The sequence below is a fragment of the Saimiri boliviensis genome, chromosome 10, assembly GCF_048565385.1.
Source record: "Saimiri boliviensis isolate mSaiBol1 chromosome 10, mSaiBol1.pri, whole genome shotgun sequence".
In the NCBI taxonomy this organism is placed as follows: Eukaryota; Metazoa; Chordata; class Mammalia; order Primates; family Cebidae; genus Saimiri; species Saimiri boliviensis.
In genome coordinates this window covers 105689859-105708004 of record NC_133458.1, presented here as the reverse complement: position 1 = coordinate 105708004, position 18146 = coordinate 105689859, and the positions used below count along the sequence as shown (strand labels likewise).

General features: G+C 34.8%; 1 non-coding gene across 1 annotated transcript; it reads right to left on the bottom strand.

Moving 5' to 3' along the window:
* Nucleotides 1-15934: 15934 nt before the first annotated feature.
* LOC120360918 (U4 spliceosomal RNA) lies at nt 15935-16075 on the bottom strand. The gene has a single exon (XR_005577301.1). It is a non-coding gene; the product is annotated as a U4 spliceosomal RNA (small nuclear RNA).
* Between the last annotated feature and the right edge of the window lie 2071 nt (nt 16076-18146).

Below are 18146 nucleotides of genomic sequence, written 5' to 3'. Positions count from 1 at the left end.
AAAAAAACACTCAGTTTTAGTCCTTCCTTGTCATTTATTAGGAGAATAGACTTAATTTGATCACAATGATAACAGTTACTATCTATTTTGCATATAGGTTGTGCGAGGTTATGTTTGAATGTAACGTGCTAGGCACGCTATAGACATATTTTATGAAGGGTTGTCCACAACTCCATCTGACAATGTTATTCCCACTGCACAGAAGAGGAAATTGAAGTTGGGAAAGCTGAGGAAGACAGCTCTTCAAGAAGGCAGCAAAACAATCCCATAAAAAGTGGGAGAAGGATGTGAACAGACACTTCTCAAAAGAAGACATTTATGCAGCCAACAAACATATGAAAAAAACTCATCATCACTGGTCATTAGAGAAACGCAATCAACACAACAATGAGATACCATCTCATGCCAATTAGAAATACTATCATTAAAAGGTCGGGAAACAACAGATGCTGGAGAGGATGTGGAGAAATAGGAACGCCTTTACAGTATTGGTGGGAGTATAAATTAGTTCAACCATTGTGGAAGACAGTGTGGCGATTCCTCAAGGATCTAGAACGAGAAATACCATTTGACCCAGCAATCCCATTACTGGGTATTTTTCAAAGGATTATAAATAATTCTGTTATAAAAACACATGTACACGTATGTTTATTGTGGCACTGTTCACAATGGCAAAGACTTGAAACCAACAAAAATGCCCATCAATGATAGACTGGATAAAGAAAATGTGGCACATACACACCATGGAATACTATGCAGCCATAAATGAATGAGTTCATGTCCTTTGCAGGGGCCTGGATGAAGCTGGAAACCATCATTCTCTGCAAACTAACACAAGAACAGAAAACCCAACACTGCATGTTCTCACTCATAAGCGGGAGCTGAACAATGAGAAGACACGGACACAGGGAGGGGAACATCACACGCTGGGGCCTGTGCTGGGGTGGGGACATTGGGGAGGGATAACATTAAGAGAAATACCTAATGTAGATGACAGTTTGATGGGTGCAGCAAATCACCATGGCACGTGTATACCTATGTAACCAAGCTGCATGTCCTACACATGTGTCTTAGCATTTAAAGTATAATAATATTAAAATAAAATATAAAAAAGGAAGGCAGTGCATCATCTCTCAGGTATTGTCTGAGGCTCCATTCATCATCTGTACAACTGAAATGGTGGTACCTCTCTCAAAAAACTGGTAAGAGAATAAATGAGATCATATATGTGAGGGAGCACTGTAAGTGGGGTGATACAAATATTAGCTTTCATATGATAGAGACCATATCTGTAAAATCATAATGCTCAAGATAAATCTGAAAATAAGACTTAATCGCTTTATTAAGTAGTCAATGAATTGGAAGGAAGCCTCGTACAATTAAATGATGCCGAGCATTGGATTCCCCTCATGGGGTTTCCATCGCCATTCTCATGTTCACTGAAGCACAGGAAATCCTCTAGCAGGTATACAGTAGCTACATCAAGGGGCCAGTGAGAATTTAGAAAAAAGTTTGAATTTTGAGATCTAAAAAAAAAGTAAACCACATGGATTAAAGAAGAGAGATATTCATGATTAACTTAAACAGGCAGACTAGCCCCTCAGCTGAGCAATGCAAGAATGACTACTAATAAACATGCAGGAAGATATAGTCATCAGAAGGGACTTGCTCCTTCGTAAAGGCACAGCAGGTACCTTGAGTACTGAGATGAAGGTGGTCACTGGAATTCGTGTTCTGGTACAGACGACACAATATTGAATGGTGATGCATAACACAGCAATATTCGGTAAAGCCTGTATTCGTTTTGCTTTTGTTTTCTGTGGTATCACAATGTCAAATAGTGATGAACGCCTTGGGCCTTGGGGTGAGATACGTTGGGTGGGAATTTCAGTTCAGACTTACACTAGCTGCCTGGGCCTTGGGTACTTAGCATACCTATTCCTCGTTTGCAAACTGGGGATAATAGCAGAAGTCACAGAGTCCCCATAAGTTATAACTTGGGATAATAACTGCAGTAATAGTGTCCTCATGGGGTTGTTTAAATATTTAAGGAGAGAACTTCCTTAAGGCTTAGCTAACTCCAGGATATACAGAAAAAGAGTTTCATAAGTGGGTGTCGCTTTCTCACACAACAAAACGGTATCAAGAAAGTTTTTAAAGTTTAACTAGGCTTCTTGCGGGCATTTGCCTGCAGAGAATGTGATGACATACAGATATTTATATTCCTTAATGAAAATTACTGAACTGCAAGAAAGCTCAAGTCTTCTCATTTTACAAATCAGGAGAAGGAACTTTAAAGTTGATTACAATGAAATCTGCAAAGTGAACACATTGATCATCTCCTTTTATTTTTGTGTGTGTGACTTCTACAAATGATTTCAGTGTTTAAGCGATAGCAAATATACACGTACATATTCCCGATGTTACATAAAGCAGTCATTCAGAAGATGATATAAATAAATATAAGTACAACAAAGTGTGTCTTTATAACAGTATCCTACTTCTAACTTTATCATTTACTTCATTCATGGGTAGAAATTCCCATGCTCTCTGCCTGTAGGACAGCCTCCTAGGGTAAGGTATCTATAGCTAGGTACAAGCACGGATTAAGTAATCCCGCATCTCTATTGCTGAGAAGTTGCTCATAGAGTTCTTGTCTGCACAGAGCTGTTTTCTTTTGTGCATCCTATTCTAACCAAGGCCGTGACACAGTTGCTACTTTGTAGAATGGAGACATTGCCCCTGAATTGCAATTCAGAAACAATTGCTCTGTAACCTTGTTTGAAATTTCAACCTGAAGAGATACAGCTACCTTGATTACCAACACAGCCAGCAAGACCAATAGTGTAATACAATTATTGCGGATCTTTTCCCTAACTAAAATTACTTTGTACTTTTGGCAAACGGCTTTCCAGAATTCCTTCAGAAGGGATAGCTGACGGGTTCTGGGTGTGCTTGTGAGAGAGAGAGAGGTGGATTTTGTGTTGTCCACCATTACTGTTTCAAAACACTCACAATTTTGGGTCTCTAATTCACCATACTGGAAAATAGTATAAGTTATAAAATATGATTCACATTTCTGCATTCATTTCCTCATTTGTCAAATGAGAGGTTAGGGGCTAAGAATTAAGATTTTGGCAAAGAATTTTATTATTCTCTGACTTATCACAAATAAATGGAGATTTGGCTATAGCTCCCAATGCTGCCAGTTCCATGATTGCAAATCCGTCGTCTACTTAGCTTGTCTACAAACAGTGCCATTCATTCAGTCTGCTCGCTTGGGAATGATCATTAAAATTAGTGAGGAAGACCACAGTGTTTTTTCACTTTAATTACACATCCTCTTCATCATAAAGAATGTTCAAGGAAATATCTGCATTGTACAAAAGCGCTCTATGGAGAGACAGTTACGTTTGGCACAAATATTTTAATTAGATTTTAACCTTCATTTTTCCTATGGCATATGCTTTAATACTAGTAGCTCTGGGATATTTTCACTGGGAGAAATACTGTAAAAAGTTTGTATTTGTACTAAACCTCTTCTCTAAAACTTATCCCCTGTAGGAAAGGAGATTACTTAGATCTAATAATTAATTTTTATTTTCTGACAAGACTTTGATTCATTAATGTCAATAATGAAGATTGGGTGAAGAAAACAACTGCATAATTCTGCAAGGCTTTATTTTCTTGGTCTCAACATCAAGTTTCTGTCAAATGTCAATTCGTTTTTCTCAAAGTAACTGTTGGTGATTGGGTAGTGAATTTCCAAATTAATCACAAATAGTTGGTAATAGTTTGAAATTCTAAATCCAAGTGGTCTTTTGCATCATAAGACTAATATATTATCTAGAGGGAGATTCTCTCCTTCATATCTTTGGAAGCTCAATTTAAAAATAATAATCTCAAATAAATAAATACATATAGATATACAGACATTTATACACACACACATATGTTCACATATATACAGAAGGTGCCTTATTTACAATAGTTTAACTTATAGCTTTTCAACTTTATGATGGTGCAAAACCATTATAATTCTGCTGTATTTCAAATTCTGAATTTTGGTCTTTTCTTGGGCCAGTGACATGCAGTACACAATATACTCAACACTTTATCATAAAATAGGCATTGTGTTGGATGATTTTGTCAACTACAGGCTGATGCCAGTGTAGTGAGCACCTTTAAGGCAGCCTAGGCTAAGCTGTGTTTGGTAGGAGTATTAAATGCATTTTTTACTTAGAATATTTTCAGCTTACAATGGAGTTGATCAGGATATAAATTCATTATAAGTTGAGAAACATCTGTATATGCATATAGATAAATATAGTAGACAGATAAATGAATAGATAGAGATACAGGTATATTGATATACAGGTTGAGCATTGCAAACCGAAAATGAAAAATCTGAAATGCTCTAATGAGTATTTCCTCAAATTTGTTCAAATGAAATGCTCTTTGGAGCATTTCAGCTTTCAGATTTGGGATGCTCAACCAGTAAGTATAATATAAATATTCTAAATCTGAAAAAAAAAATTTTTTTCAAACACTTTTGGTGCTAGACATTTCAGATAAGGGATACTCAGTCTGTAGTACTTAAGCAAAGCACTACGGGTTTTTTAAAATTTGTTTACTTAATTTCACTGAATGAACGTACTATACCTTATATACCCATTCTGCAATTGATGGATGTTTGGATTGTTTTCAGTTTGGGGCTATAAAAAAATAAAGATTCTATGAACATGTCTTTTGGTGGACGCAAACCTCATTATATACCCAGAAGTTGAGTTGAAAGGTGATGAGATATACTTATGTTTAGCTATACTGGGTACTGCCAGACAGATTCCAACGAGAACCTTCCACCAACAGTGGAAGAGAGTATAAGTAGCTCTATATCCACACTGGCACTTGCTATGATAACTGTTTCTACTTTTAATTATTCTAGTTGTTGGGTCATGATTTTCTTTTTTCTTTTTTTATTTTTATTTCTTTTTTTTTTTTTTTTGAGACAGAGTCTCACTGTATCACCAGACTGGAGGGCAGTAGCCTGATCCTCGCTCACTGCAACCTCTGTTTTCTGCTTTCAAGCAATTCTCCTGCCTCAGCCTCCTTAGTAGCTGGGACCACAGGCACGCACCATCACACCCGGCTAATTTTTATTTTATGTTATTTATTTATTTATTTGTTTGTTTGTTTGTTGTATTTTTAGTAGAGACGGAATTTCACCATGTTGGCCAAGATGGTCTCGATCTCTTGACCTCATGATCCGCCCGCCTCGGCCTTCCAAAGTCCTGGGATTATAGGCGTAAGCCACCGTGCCTGGCCTGGTTCATGGTTTTCACTGTGTTTAATTTCTATTTCTCTAAGAACTACTGGCAGTGATCGTTTTTGCATTTATTCAACATTTTGAAATTCACTTTGTGAAGTGACTATTCAAGTCGTGTCTCTGTGTGCCATGTTTTTGTTAATTTGGTTATGCGCATCTGAAAGACTATTTGGAAGATTCCTTTGTGCTGCCTAGCTGTGAGACCTTTTGTCAGGTGTGCATTATGAATACCTCTTTTCAGTCTATGGTTTATAGATTTTCTTTCTTTCTTACTTCATGAACAAAAGTCTGATTTTTAATTCAGTGCAATATACAGCTTTTACAATTGCTTCGTACTCTGTTAAAAATCATAGCCTCTCTGAATTCTTGGAAGCATTTTCCTATCTTTTTCTTTTTTTTCCTGGTTTGATTGTTTTGAGTATGTGATTTATCTCAAATTAATTATTTTGCTTTCATAAAATTAAGGTAATTGTTCTCCTTTCATATAGATATTCAATTGACCATTTATTGAAAAGCTTATCCTTCTCTCACTAAAATGCAGCAAATTCATTGTCTTATATCAGGTCATCAGACATTTGTGAGTTTATTTCTGAATTCTTTATTCTATACCATTGGCCTCTTCATTTATCTTATTGTATTTTGTGTGTGTGTCAATATCGAAAAACGACTTAAGCTTTACAGTAATTGGTGATATATGAGAGATAAAGTCTTTAGGCTTTTTTTTCATCTTTGGTATTGCTTTACCTACAGTAGGTCATTGCATTTTCATATATATTTAAGAATCTGGTCATCCGTTTACCAACATAAAGCTGCTGAGATTTTCTGGGAGTTGTACTGAATCAATAGATCAGTTTAAGGATAAATTGCATTTTAGTACTGAGTTTTTATTCCATGAACATAAAAGCATTCCTTCATTTATTTAAGTGTTTGATTTCTCTACGTGATGTTTTGTAGTTTTCATTGTAGAGGTCTTATAAATTCTCAATTAGATTTATTCCTAAGTAGCTGCATTTTTATACTACTGTAAATGGTATTTTTAAATACATCATTTTTAGTTGTTTGCTGCTAACATACAGGAATACAGTTTGTTCTAGTAATTGAATCTGTATTCAGCAAACTTGGAAAATCACTTACTTTGTGTACTAGTTTGCAGTTTTGTGCATTTTTAATTTCTACATATACAATATTATCATCTGTGAAAAATAACTGCTGTATTTGCACTTCAATTTTGTACTTTTTTTCTTGCCTAACTGAATCCACTAGAACATCCAAAGCAATGTTTAGATATAGATGATAGTGGATATCTTTTCTTATTCAGGGGAAACATATTTACTAATTAGCTATTTTGTGTAATTTAATCTCTAGAAACTTTTGTTTAAATGGCATTTAGCATATTTAGAAAGTGTTCATATATTCATAGTTTGTGAGAGTTTTTAAATTGTTTGAGAAATGTTATCATATGATATTTTTCTGCACATATTGAGTTAAATGTATTTGTTTTGCTTTTTTTTTTTTTTGGTGGAATTTTGCTCTGTGGCCCAGGCTGGAGTTCAGTGGCATGATCTCGGCTCACTGCAACTTCTGCCTTCCAGGTTCAAGCGAGTCTCCAATCTCAGCCTCCCAGGTAGCTGGGACAACAGGCAACTGCCACCATGCCTGGTTAATTTTTCGTATTTTTAGTAAAGACAGGGTTTCACCACGTTGGCCAGGATGGTCTCGATCTCCTGAACTTGTGATCTGTCTGCCTTTCCCTCCCAAAGTGCTGGGATTACAGGCATGAGCCACGGTGCCTGGCCTGTTTTTCTTTTATTTATTTATAGTTTTTATATGTTGCAACAATCTTACCATCTTGCATTTCTGGGGTGTAACCCTAAACTATCATAATGTATTTTACTTTTTATATATTTCTTGATTCAATATATAGCTTTTTAGATTTTTTTCATCCAAGTTAAGAGATACTGATCCATAACTTTCCTGTATTATGATGTTCTTGTCAGGTTTTATAATTAGTATGGCCTTATAAATGAATCAGGAAGTATTTCTTCATCATTTCTTTACTAATATTAATTTTATTTTTAATTGACACATAAGATTTGTACATATTTCTGGGGTTGCCTTAGTATTTCTATTCTATGGCAGAATTTACATACGTTTTTTGTTATGTTTTTCTTACATGTTTGTGTAAATTCACCAAAGAAGCCACTAGGCCTGGATTTTTTTTGTGAAAATATTTATTACAGATTCAATTTCTTTCAGATTCCCTAATTCATCACATGTCAATTTTAGGAAACTGTGCTTTTCAAGAAATTTTTTAAGTTCATCTAAAGTTTGCATAAAGTTGTTGATAGTATTATCTTATTATCTTTTCTAACAACTTTAGTATTTGCAATGATTTTCTAGTTTTTACTGATACTGGTAATTAGAATTTTTCTCTAGGTAAAATTAGTAATTTTTTTCTCTAGGTAATTGGTAAATAGAATTTTTTTGCTAGGGGATTCTCAATTTGATTCATCTTTCAAAGAACAAAACTATTTTATTGTTAGAATATTTTAAATTATGTCTCTTTTCTATTTGCTTTATTTTATTGTTTTTGATTTATTGTTACTGAGTTTCTGTTCTTATTTGTTTCTGTGTTCATAGAGTTCAATTTGCTGTTCCTTTATTAGCTTCCTTAGATGGAATCTGAATTATTGATTTTTATCTCTTCTAACACTTGCCCTTAAAAACAATAATTTATTTCTCTAAGGGCTGCCTCAATGAATTTCATGAATTTTGATATGTCTTATTTTCATTTTTACTCAGCAGAGATATTATCTATCAACTGTGACATTCTAACTGACATAAGAAGTGTACAGGTTATTGAGAAGTGTATGTATGTATGTATCATTATCATTTTATTTTTTTTGAGACAATGTCCTACTCTGTTGCCCAGGCTGGAGTACAGTGGTGTGATCACAGCTCACTGCAGCCTCAACCTCCCAAGCTGAAGCAATTCTCCTGCCTCAGCCTCCCAGGTAACTGGGACCACAGGCATCCATGAACAAGCCTGGCTAATTTTTAATTCTTTGTAGACATGGGATCTCACTATGTTTTCCAGGCTGGTCTTGAACTCCTGGATGCAAGCAATCACTTTGCCTTGGCCTCTCAAAGTTCTGGGATTACAGGCATGAGCCACTACACATAGTCAAGAAGTATATATGTTATTTTGCATACAGTTAGAAAATTTTGGTTACTATTTTTGGACATTAATTTCCATAGAGGTCAGAAATACACACTTTATTATTTTCAATGTTTTAAATTAACTGAAGCTTGCTTTCTTGCCCAGAATATCACACTGTTAAATTTTTCATGTGCATTGAAAAAAAAATGTGTATTTTGCTCTGGAGGTACTGTTTTTCCTATTATTTTTTGGCAATAAATCAAGTTGTTAAAGCATGTAAAGGTATGTTGCTCAAAATCATTCAAATCTTCTGCGTTCTTACAAATGTTTTCTTCTCTTTTTGTCAGTTACTATGGTGGCAAATGTGTCTATTTCTTCTTTGAGTATGTAATCCTTGATTTGTATGTTAAAGTTATGTTTGTGGTATTAGATGTATAAAAGTTTAAGATTAGCCTTTCTTTCTGTCATTAGATTGATAATTAATCATTATGAAATATCTCTCTTTAATTATGGTAATGAGTTTCCCTAAAGTCTACTTTGAGAGAATACGTTCATGGCATATGTCTCTACCTTCTCTTCATTTTCGGCATATATGACTGATTCCTTGCATTTGGAGTGAGTTTTGTATGCAGATAGACAGTTACCAATTTTTAAAATTCTAGCATGACAATCTTGGTCTTTCCGTAGGTGTGTGTAAATCCACCGTCTGACTGCTTTAACAGTTTAACATCTATTATTCTTGCTTACATTTTTACTTAAATCTTTATAAATATTTTGACTCCATTTCCTTATATATACCATCCTATATATCACAACCTATTTCTGTATTTTAATCTACTTACAAATTCATGATGACTGTTTTGTATGTAAAATTTAGAGCTAAAAGTAGCATCATTAATTATTGCTGCAATTTTCTCTTGAAATCATAATTAAAACGCCACATATATACTTCAGCTGACTGATAGAATTACAATGTATGCAGTCACAAGAGCATTTTCACCACAAGTTTCATATAAAATACTCTGCTGTATTTGGCAATAAAAGCTACATTTGGTCTCTACTGCTTCCCAAGAATGCACTTCATTTGTCTTAGTGGCAGCTGGCCTTAAATGCTGAAAGCAGAGGCAAGCAGGCTGAACACATATAGAGCTTCAGAAGCTCTAAGGAAAAAGTTAATGGAAAAAAATGTGTGCTTCCTTTACAGACTTTTCAACTTCAGATATATGCAAAGGATGATTAGTTCTGAAATATAACAAGGAACAGCAGTGAAGTCCCAGACACATCCTTTATGAACTCCTATCTGAAGGGCTAGGCAAAAGAGAAAGAAAAAAAAAAAAGATTTTTGTCCTGCGGGAAATTTTACTGGGGCTTAAAGTAAGGCAGTACCTTATATGAATAAGGTACGAAGTTCTATAGAAGTCTGCCTAATCTTACCTTTTTTTTTAACTATAGAACAAAAAATTAATTGACTTTCTAAATAATTTTTCATACATATTTCATTTTTAATGCTTTCCCCCATAATCCCCATAAGGCAAAAATTAGAAATTAAAAATAAATCTTTGGATTTTGAACTTTTTCTCAAAATTTACCCAAATCATTTCAAAAAACATTATCCAAATCCCAATATCAAGAGATAAACACTGTTAATGTCTTGGGAATTAACAGTGCTTACATATACACACACACACAAACACATTTATGGCCATATATATATACACACACATATATATGTATAGTTATGACTAGCTAGGATTAACTAAACAACACATGCTATGAATTATACTAACTCAGAATTTCAGTTATCTTATTTACTCCCTAAAGTATTAATTATTATGAAGCAACTTTTTATAGAGTTATTTTCAAGTCTATTTGATAGAAGAGAAAACAAAGAGAATGTTAATAACTTGTCCAAGTCTTGCAGGAAATAAGTAAAGAACTGGAATTTGAACAAAGCAAGAAACCTGCAAAAGACATGTTGAATTTCCTTCATTGTCTTCTGTCTCTTTCTCTCCATCCATTTAATTAGATCACTCAGTTTCTATATTTTTGTAATTATTTTGTCTCATTTCTTATTTTATCTGGTTAAAGCATCTGTATATTTGTATTTCACATATGTTTATATCTATGGTAATATTCTTTGTAATTGTCTACTTATGTTTTATCAGTGTCTTAACTGACACTGTAATTTTGTTTTTGCTATTTGAATGTTCTTTAAGAGTAAGTAGCTGATTTGACCTATTCTCAGATTAGCCCTCTGACATCTGCTGTCATAGGCAATATGTTCCGTGCTACTTCTCTGATCTTAGGCAGTTTTGTCTCATTGTTTTTAAATTTTCTCATATTCTCATTTAAACATTAATGATATGGGAGTTATAGTTAGCAAAAGTAGCAATTACTTTTAGAAAACATAATTTACTTAGTTTGGCCATGGTCTGTATTAAGAATATATCTTCCTGAACATGTGTAGACTGATTCATGATGTCATTTTCATCACAAATTAGTTATGACTTATGAATGAATTGTGAATTATGTGTTTTCTGTCTATGTGTTGATCTACCTGCCTCCCTGTCCTCTGTCTCCCTTTCCCATGTGACCCTCTGGTCACCCAGTCCCTCCACACAGCAGCCACCATGCTGTGTGTGCTGTCTACCCATGTGACTCCTTCAGCTGTTCTCCCCTGCTCTCTCTCTCTTGCTGCAGCGTCACAATTTGTAAGGAACAAGAAGTGTGTGTACTTTTACCAGTCATTTCAACACACTAACTCTTTCATGTTATGAACTACTGGCAAAATAAGCTCAACATAATATTAGCTGGAGAATATCCAAAGAAGAAGAAATAAGCTGTGCTATAGAGGCTGTGCTACAAAAAGACTGGGAAATGTTTTAGAAAATAAAAACTCAGAAAAAGTATTCTGCATGGTTTAGTGAGACTATAGAAGAAACTACTTTTGAGATAGAGAAAGCAAATTATACTTATTAAATAAGAGGTGTCATGCATTTAATTGCCACAGTGGAATTGCTGAAAGTGTTTCGTTTGTGGAGGGAAGGAAAGCTTCCCAGAGGAGCTGGCATCTGAATTGGATTTGGAAAGATGAGTCTGCTTTCTCTAGGGACTTGGTCTGATGGTTTAACCACTTTGAACATGCCAGGTGCTAACTTAATTTAGATACATTTCTAACTAGGCCTATATCAATTCAGCTATTTATTTAATTCTTAACAAAACAGATCATCAAATTTCAAACCAGATGAGTGAATTGTTGTCCAAATTGATGCTTACCCTTCCAAAATATCAGGTCATTGCCAGTTGATTGCATAGTTATAATATTATGATGATTAAAGAATCCTATTTTTTGCATCATAAAAATCACACCAGGTTGACATTTTCTTCGTTGCATTGCCCCAATTATTTTTTTGTGAAGAGGTTTATGCTTCTTTATGAGGTTTTTTGTGTTTTATCAAGCTCTGCCCACTGTGACTTTCCCTTCACTCCCTTTCATTTTCCAAGAAGAGCTTAAACCATCTGGCTCTGAGAGAGGGTACATTGCCTTACCTTCCCAGTGAGTGCTTCTGACTAATAAAGAGTCATCTACAAGACACTTTAAAAGCTTGTATTTGCATCATAAATGCACATATAAGTGAATTTCTGTTCTTTACACTAACATTTTGCAAGTACCTGGCTTGTTGAAACATGCCATTGGGAAAAACAATCTGTTTTGCTAATACTTTAAGCTCTTTAGAGGGTAACTTCTGTGTTTTATATGCATGGTTTACTTTATATCTTATCACAGGGGAAGCAAAGAGAAAATCTGTTCCTGTGTGTCCTTATAAACACAGTCGTAGGAGAACTGACAGTTGACCTACTTTCTACTAACTTACACACACACACACACACACAAAAGCTGTCTTAGAACAAATTGAGATGGATGCTTTCTTAAGAATCAACAAAAAAACTGTGGTTAAAATTAAAATATTTCTTTCAATAAATGACAATGATCTTTTCCTTGGCATTTTCCTTTTGTTTCTGTAATTGTGTGATTTCATAACTATAATTTAGTTTTTCTATTCTGATTTCCTACCTACTTTTTTCTGAATGAAAATGTTATAGGACCATGTTGCAAGGGATAATTACTCTTGATTGCACAGGAAAGAGTACCATTCATTGTTCGTCCGTGTTGAACAATTTCACAGTAAATGTTTATAAAAATCACTGCCCATATCAATTAAATGAGAGACTCTGTCTTATTTGGTAAAGAAGAAAGTTGTTATTTTATAACGATTTTCAATAACTGCAATCATGAAAGGAAGAAAATAATAGGTAACCTTGAATTTTTCCTATCTTTCCTATTCCAAAGATTTCAAGTGCAGAATCAAAGACATATAGCCGCAATAAAATGTAGAATCACAAACCTTCAGAATGAGAAGGAATTTCAAGGAAAATGTCTTCCCTCTCTCCACCTCTCTGAATACAGAGCTCTGAAGCTTCTGTGTGTCTGGTGAGCACATCGTACAGAATTGCAAGTTTCAGGAGACCTGATTAACTTCCCACAGAGGCTAGCTGTGTTAGACTTTTTTCTAAGGCAAAGCGCTTAATTTTGTTCTGTCCCATTTCATTCTTATAACAATCTGGATAGTTACTTATTATTATAAACTCCTGTTTGGAGATACGGAAATGAAGAAAATGAAGACCTAGGGTACTTTTTAAAAGGGATACAATTAATAAGGAATAAAATGTGAAGTTGTGTGGCTGCTCTTCTGTTTCTCTCACCATTATCAACACATACAAATAAATGAACTCCTGGGTGTGCTCATATTCTAGGTGTTAATACTGTATCACCAATTATACAAAGCAAGCTTAATATAGCCACTTTTCTTTGTCCATAATTTTTTCAATGATAAATTTTTCTCAGCGGTGAAAGGCTCAGCTGGAAAATTCTTGCTTGGGATCTCTCATGTAACTGTAGTCCGATGTTGGCTGGGGCTACAGTAATCTGAAAGCTCAAGTGGGTTGAACCACAGTGGCTTGTTGATTTGGTATCCAAATGATGCTGCCTGGCAGACTGACGCTCAGCCAGGAGTGTGCGTCAAACAGGAGAGGCTTCTTATAGACTCATAAGCACAGCAGCAATGTCAGAGTTGCTGGACTTGCTTCATGTGAACCGGATCCTTTCAGAGAAAACATCCTCAGCGTTACAGGAAGAAGATGTAGGGCATTTTATCAGTTATCCTCATAATCACAGAGCATCATTTCTGTCACTCTCAATTAATCAAAGAAGTCACATGCCTACCCAGAGTCAAGGATATGGGACATAGATTGCATATCCTAATGAAAGAATCTTCAAAATTCACTTTTATATTGCCACAATATAGAATCGTGTGTTGAATTCATTCACATCAATACTTTGTCCAGTCATCAATATGTACAAGGGCCTGTTCCTCTCAAGGAGAGTTGAAGTTATATATATTTTTTTAATTCTCTAAGTTTATGTGCAAATCTAACCTATGGTTCAAGATTATGTACATTAGTAGGTAAATTAGATTTGCATGATATATCTATAGCTATACGTATCATGTTAAACTAATGACAAACCCCTTGGAACAGTCTCCATATTACTGATCATACACCAAAAGGCCTGTCACTAGCAAGGCAAATGGTAACAGGGCATTAACATATAAAATATAAGTATTCTAATAATAAGAAATGCCCTGTAATGAGAAGTACTGTCTCAGGGAGTAAGGAAGCAAGAGTCACTGAAACTTTGATTGACTTGGATAAAATAATTACAAGAATCGTATCAAAACTTATGACTCTGCGATTCTAAGAAGAGTTACAGACTGAAATATAAACCCATAAAATGTTTTCATTGCTCAACAAATTGTCCGCCCTTTGAAGGGTGGAGGGTGGGCCATAGAATTCTGAATTTGGCAGAGACTAAAATGTACTCAGACTGTTTAGTCTTTGATAACTTTTTTCCTCTGGAGTTAAACACAGGTTATTAGATTAATTTCTATTCTGTACACTCATGAGTCTTCAAACAACATTGAATTTGACCCAGTTTAATCACAACTTTTTGGCACTCCTTTGAAACAAAGAACATTGAGAATGGAATATTGCTTGATTCTTTGACCATAGGATTTTTATCACATCTAGTTAATCTTATTTAATTGACTTTTCTCTTTTTAGAACTGTAAGGCATAGTATACTATAAAATAATTAAAGAATATTTAAAAATTATTTGAAAATTGTTGACTATGACCATTGCTGCAGAGAAATAATTCTGCTGCTCATCTAGGTTACCCAACCTCATCTCCTGTTGAGAAATCAAATGTGAGTTCAATTTTGAGAAGGATTTCAGACCGACACTTTCGTACATGGGCTGGGGATTCCATTGAAATTTTTGTAAAAATACGTACGAGATAAACAAAATGGATCCCAAATGGTGAAAAGGAGTATGGGTGGAAGTGTGAGTCCATGTGCCTGCCTATAAATCCACTTTCAGGACTTCAACAGCTAAAGTTTAACCTTTATCTCTCAGCTAGCTTGAAGCAAGAAATGTTTCTTTTTTTTTTTTTTTTTTTTTTTTTTTTCACTGTTCCTAAATGCTCCTAGAAAAGATTGTGCCTTCTTTTGTTTTTGTCCTAAGATGCTGGTGTGCTGCTGCAGAATATTCCTCCAACAGCAGTTACTTTATGAGCAGAATGCTAAGCCGTGGGTGCAGGATGGAGACATACTGTGCTACACACACACAGGTCTTTCAAAAGGAGAGAAAGACAAAATTGGGACTTGGATTCTGTATCTCCTTTTGTCATTCTTTTCCAATTTTGAGTTTTGTAGTTTATGTGCTAAGTTCTGTTTAGTTAAATACATTTTTCCTACCCAGTGTAGGTTCACGTTTATTTTCTCTCTACAGCTTACCGCAAAGTCAACTACAGTGAATACGGAATTATCTTGTCAGAAATTGTAACATTAAATTACTCTAGGGAAGCATGCAGGTGCAAAACATGTTGTTTTTCAATGCAAATTCTGGGATTCAAATCTAAACACAACCTCATTGCATATCTATCCCACAGACTAAAAATAAAGTAGATATATTTAAGATTGTGTGTGTGTGTGTGTGTGTGTGTGTGTGTGTGTGTGTGTGTATTTAAATTTGCCTCAAAGGCATGCTTCTAGATAAGAATAGAAATTGCTAAAAACTTAAATGTTGATCTTGATGATTTGCACTCTAACCCCTTCCCCAGAGTACATTTAATATCAGTAAAAATATGTGTTTTCTCAAATCAGGATGTGAGACAACCAATTATATTTAACAATAAAAAATCTCACGATGGACAGTAAGTTACATTCTTGGAACACCGTAATTTCTTTTTCAGAGTTTCTCTTCCAGATAATAGTTCTTTATATATATATATATATATATATATATATATATATATATATATAAAATTCAGTCTTTGTAGAGACTGTCAAAAATTGCCAATGTTGACTATATTTCAAGTAGTCATGGCGGGGTACTGGGAAAAGTTTTCAATTAGCAATAATCACGCCACGGATAAACCTCATTGGCTACAATACTGCCACTATGCAAAGCTAAAAGTTCTTATGCTTCTAAAATCTTTAAAAACATAATAAAAATATATTTATCCTCATTGTTGTAAATATCATTTTATTAAAAACATTGGGATATCTTACTGAGGACACTACATACTTACCTTGATCTATGACATAAGAGTACTCAATATGAATTATATAAAACCTGCCCTTAGAAACTCAAGATTTAGAAAAATTTTAACATTATATCTATCTAGGAATAACTCCACATTGTAGGACAATATAGATACTTGATTGAGTTGGCAGGTATTTAATCCTGGAACAAACTGCAATGTCACTTGCTCTAAACAGAGACTTTAGCCTGAAGTTAATTGAGGAAACTTGAGGTAAGGATTTTTTTTTCCCCTCATGGGACATTTTCATACTTTTCCTAAAGGCACAGTGCAGGTAAAATAAGAGAGGAAGGTAGTTGACTTTTCACCACTCTAAATGATGAATAGCAAATGGGAAGTAGAATTTCAGAAAGTGAATGCCATAGAAGTAAATGTTTAAATGTGGAGTGTGTATTTGTATATCTGTATAATTGGCTTTGGAAAAGGGATAAATATTTAATTGTAAGAGGGTGAAATAAATATTACATTGAGGCCAGGCATGGTGTCTCGCACCTGCAATCCGAGTACTTTGGGAGGCTGAGGTGGGCGGATCACCTGAGGTCAGAAATTTGAGACCAGCCTGGCTCACATGGTGAAACCCTGTCTCTAGTGAAAAACAAAAATACAAAAATTATCCAGGCATTGTGGTGGGGACATGTAATCTCAGCTTATTGGGAGGCTGAAGCAGGAGAATTTCAACCCAAAAGGCAGAGGCTGTGGTTAAGCCCAGATCATGCCACTGCACTTCAGCCTGGGTGACAGAGAGACTCCATCTCAAACAAAAACAAAAAACCAGAAATATTACATTGAAAGTCCCTCCTGAACTCCTAGGGCATGAAAGTTTAATCAGAAGAACAAATAAACTAAAAACAATTCATAGCTATGATACAAAAATTACTTGCCACAAAAATAAAGTGAACAATAAATATAAGAATGAAAAACATTACTCAGAAGGTTACACAAAGAAATAAAGCCATGGGCTGGGTGCGCTGGCTCACTCCTGTAATCCCAACACCTTGGGAGGCTGAGGTGGCTGGATTAGGAAGTCAAAAGATGGAGACAATCCTGGCTAACATGGTGAAGCTTTGACTCTACTAAAAATACAAAACTTAGACGGTCACGTTGGCAGGCACCTGTAGTCCCAGTTACTCGGGAGCCTGAGAAAAGAGAATCGCTTTAACCTGGCAGACAAAGGTTGCAGTGAGCTGAAATTGCACCACTGAGCTCTAGCCTGGCGACAAAGTGAGATTCCACCTCAATAATTAAATAAATAAATAAATGAAAAAGAGAGAAATACAAGAGAAATGGGGAAAAGGATGAGAATCTCTGACATGTATTTAATGGATCCTGTGAAAAATTAAGTAGAGAGAGACAACATTCAAAGAGAAAAAAAAGGTGAATATTTTCAAACTTAATAAATGGAATGATCATCAAGCTGAGGAAATATGACAAATGCCTAAACTGGATAAATAAATGGAATTCTCAGGGAAAAGACAAAAGAACAGGAAAACAAAGAAAAAAAAAACTTGTAAGTAAACAAAAAGACAAGATGAATGGCCTTCAAAAGTTAAACAAACAGCAGCATTAAAAGCAGATTAAACATACGTCTCACCAGCAAACAACCCAACAAATGCCAGAGGAATACTATCAAATCATTTAGAAAGAATGGCTAATTACTGATGATTCTCCATTGTCTGCTCACTAATTCTCTTTCATGAGGTAGGAAAGATTAAAGGTAACATTCATGTAAACAACTACTTAGAAATTTTTCTTCCAATAGACAAGTAACTGTTACTGAAAGAACTGTGAAATCCATAAAATGAAGAAATTTGCTTAAAGAAAGAAACAAAAAGAGCCTGCCAGAAGCAATGCTAAGCAAATAAGTTAGAATATCTACAGAATTTCTCCCTGTTCTACCACAAAACTGTCTATGAAACCAGAAGGGGAGAAACCAATTGTC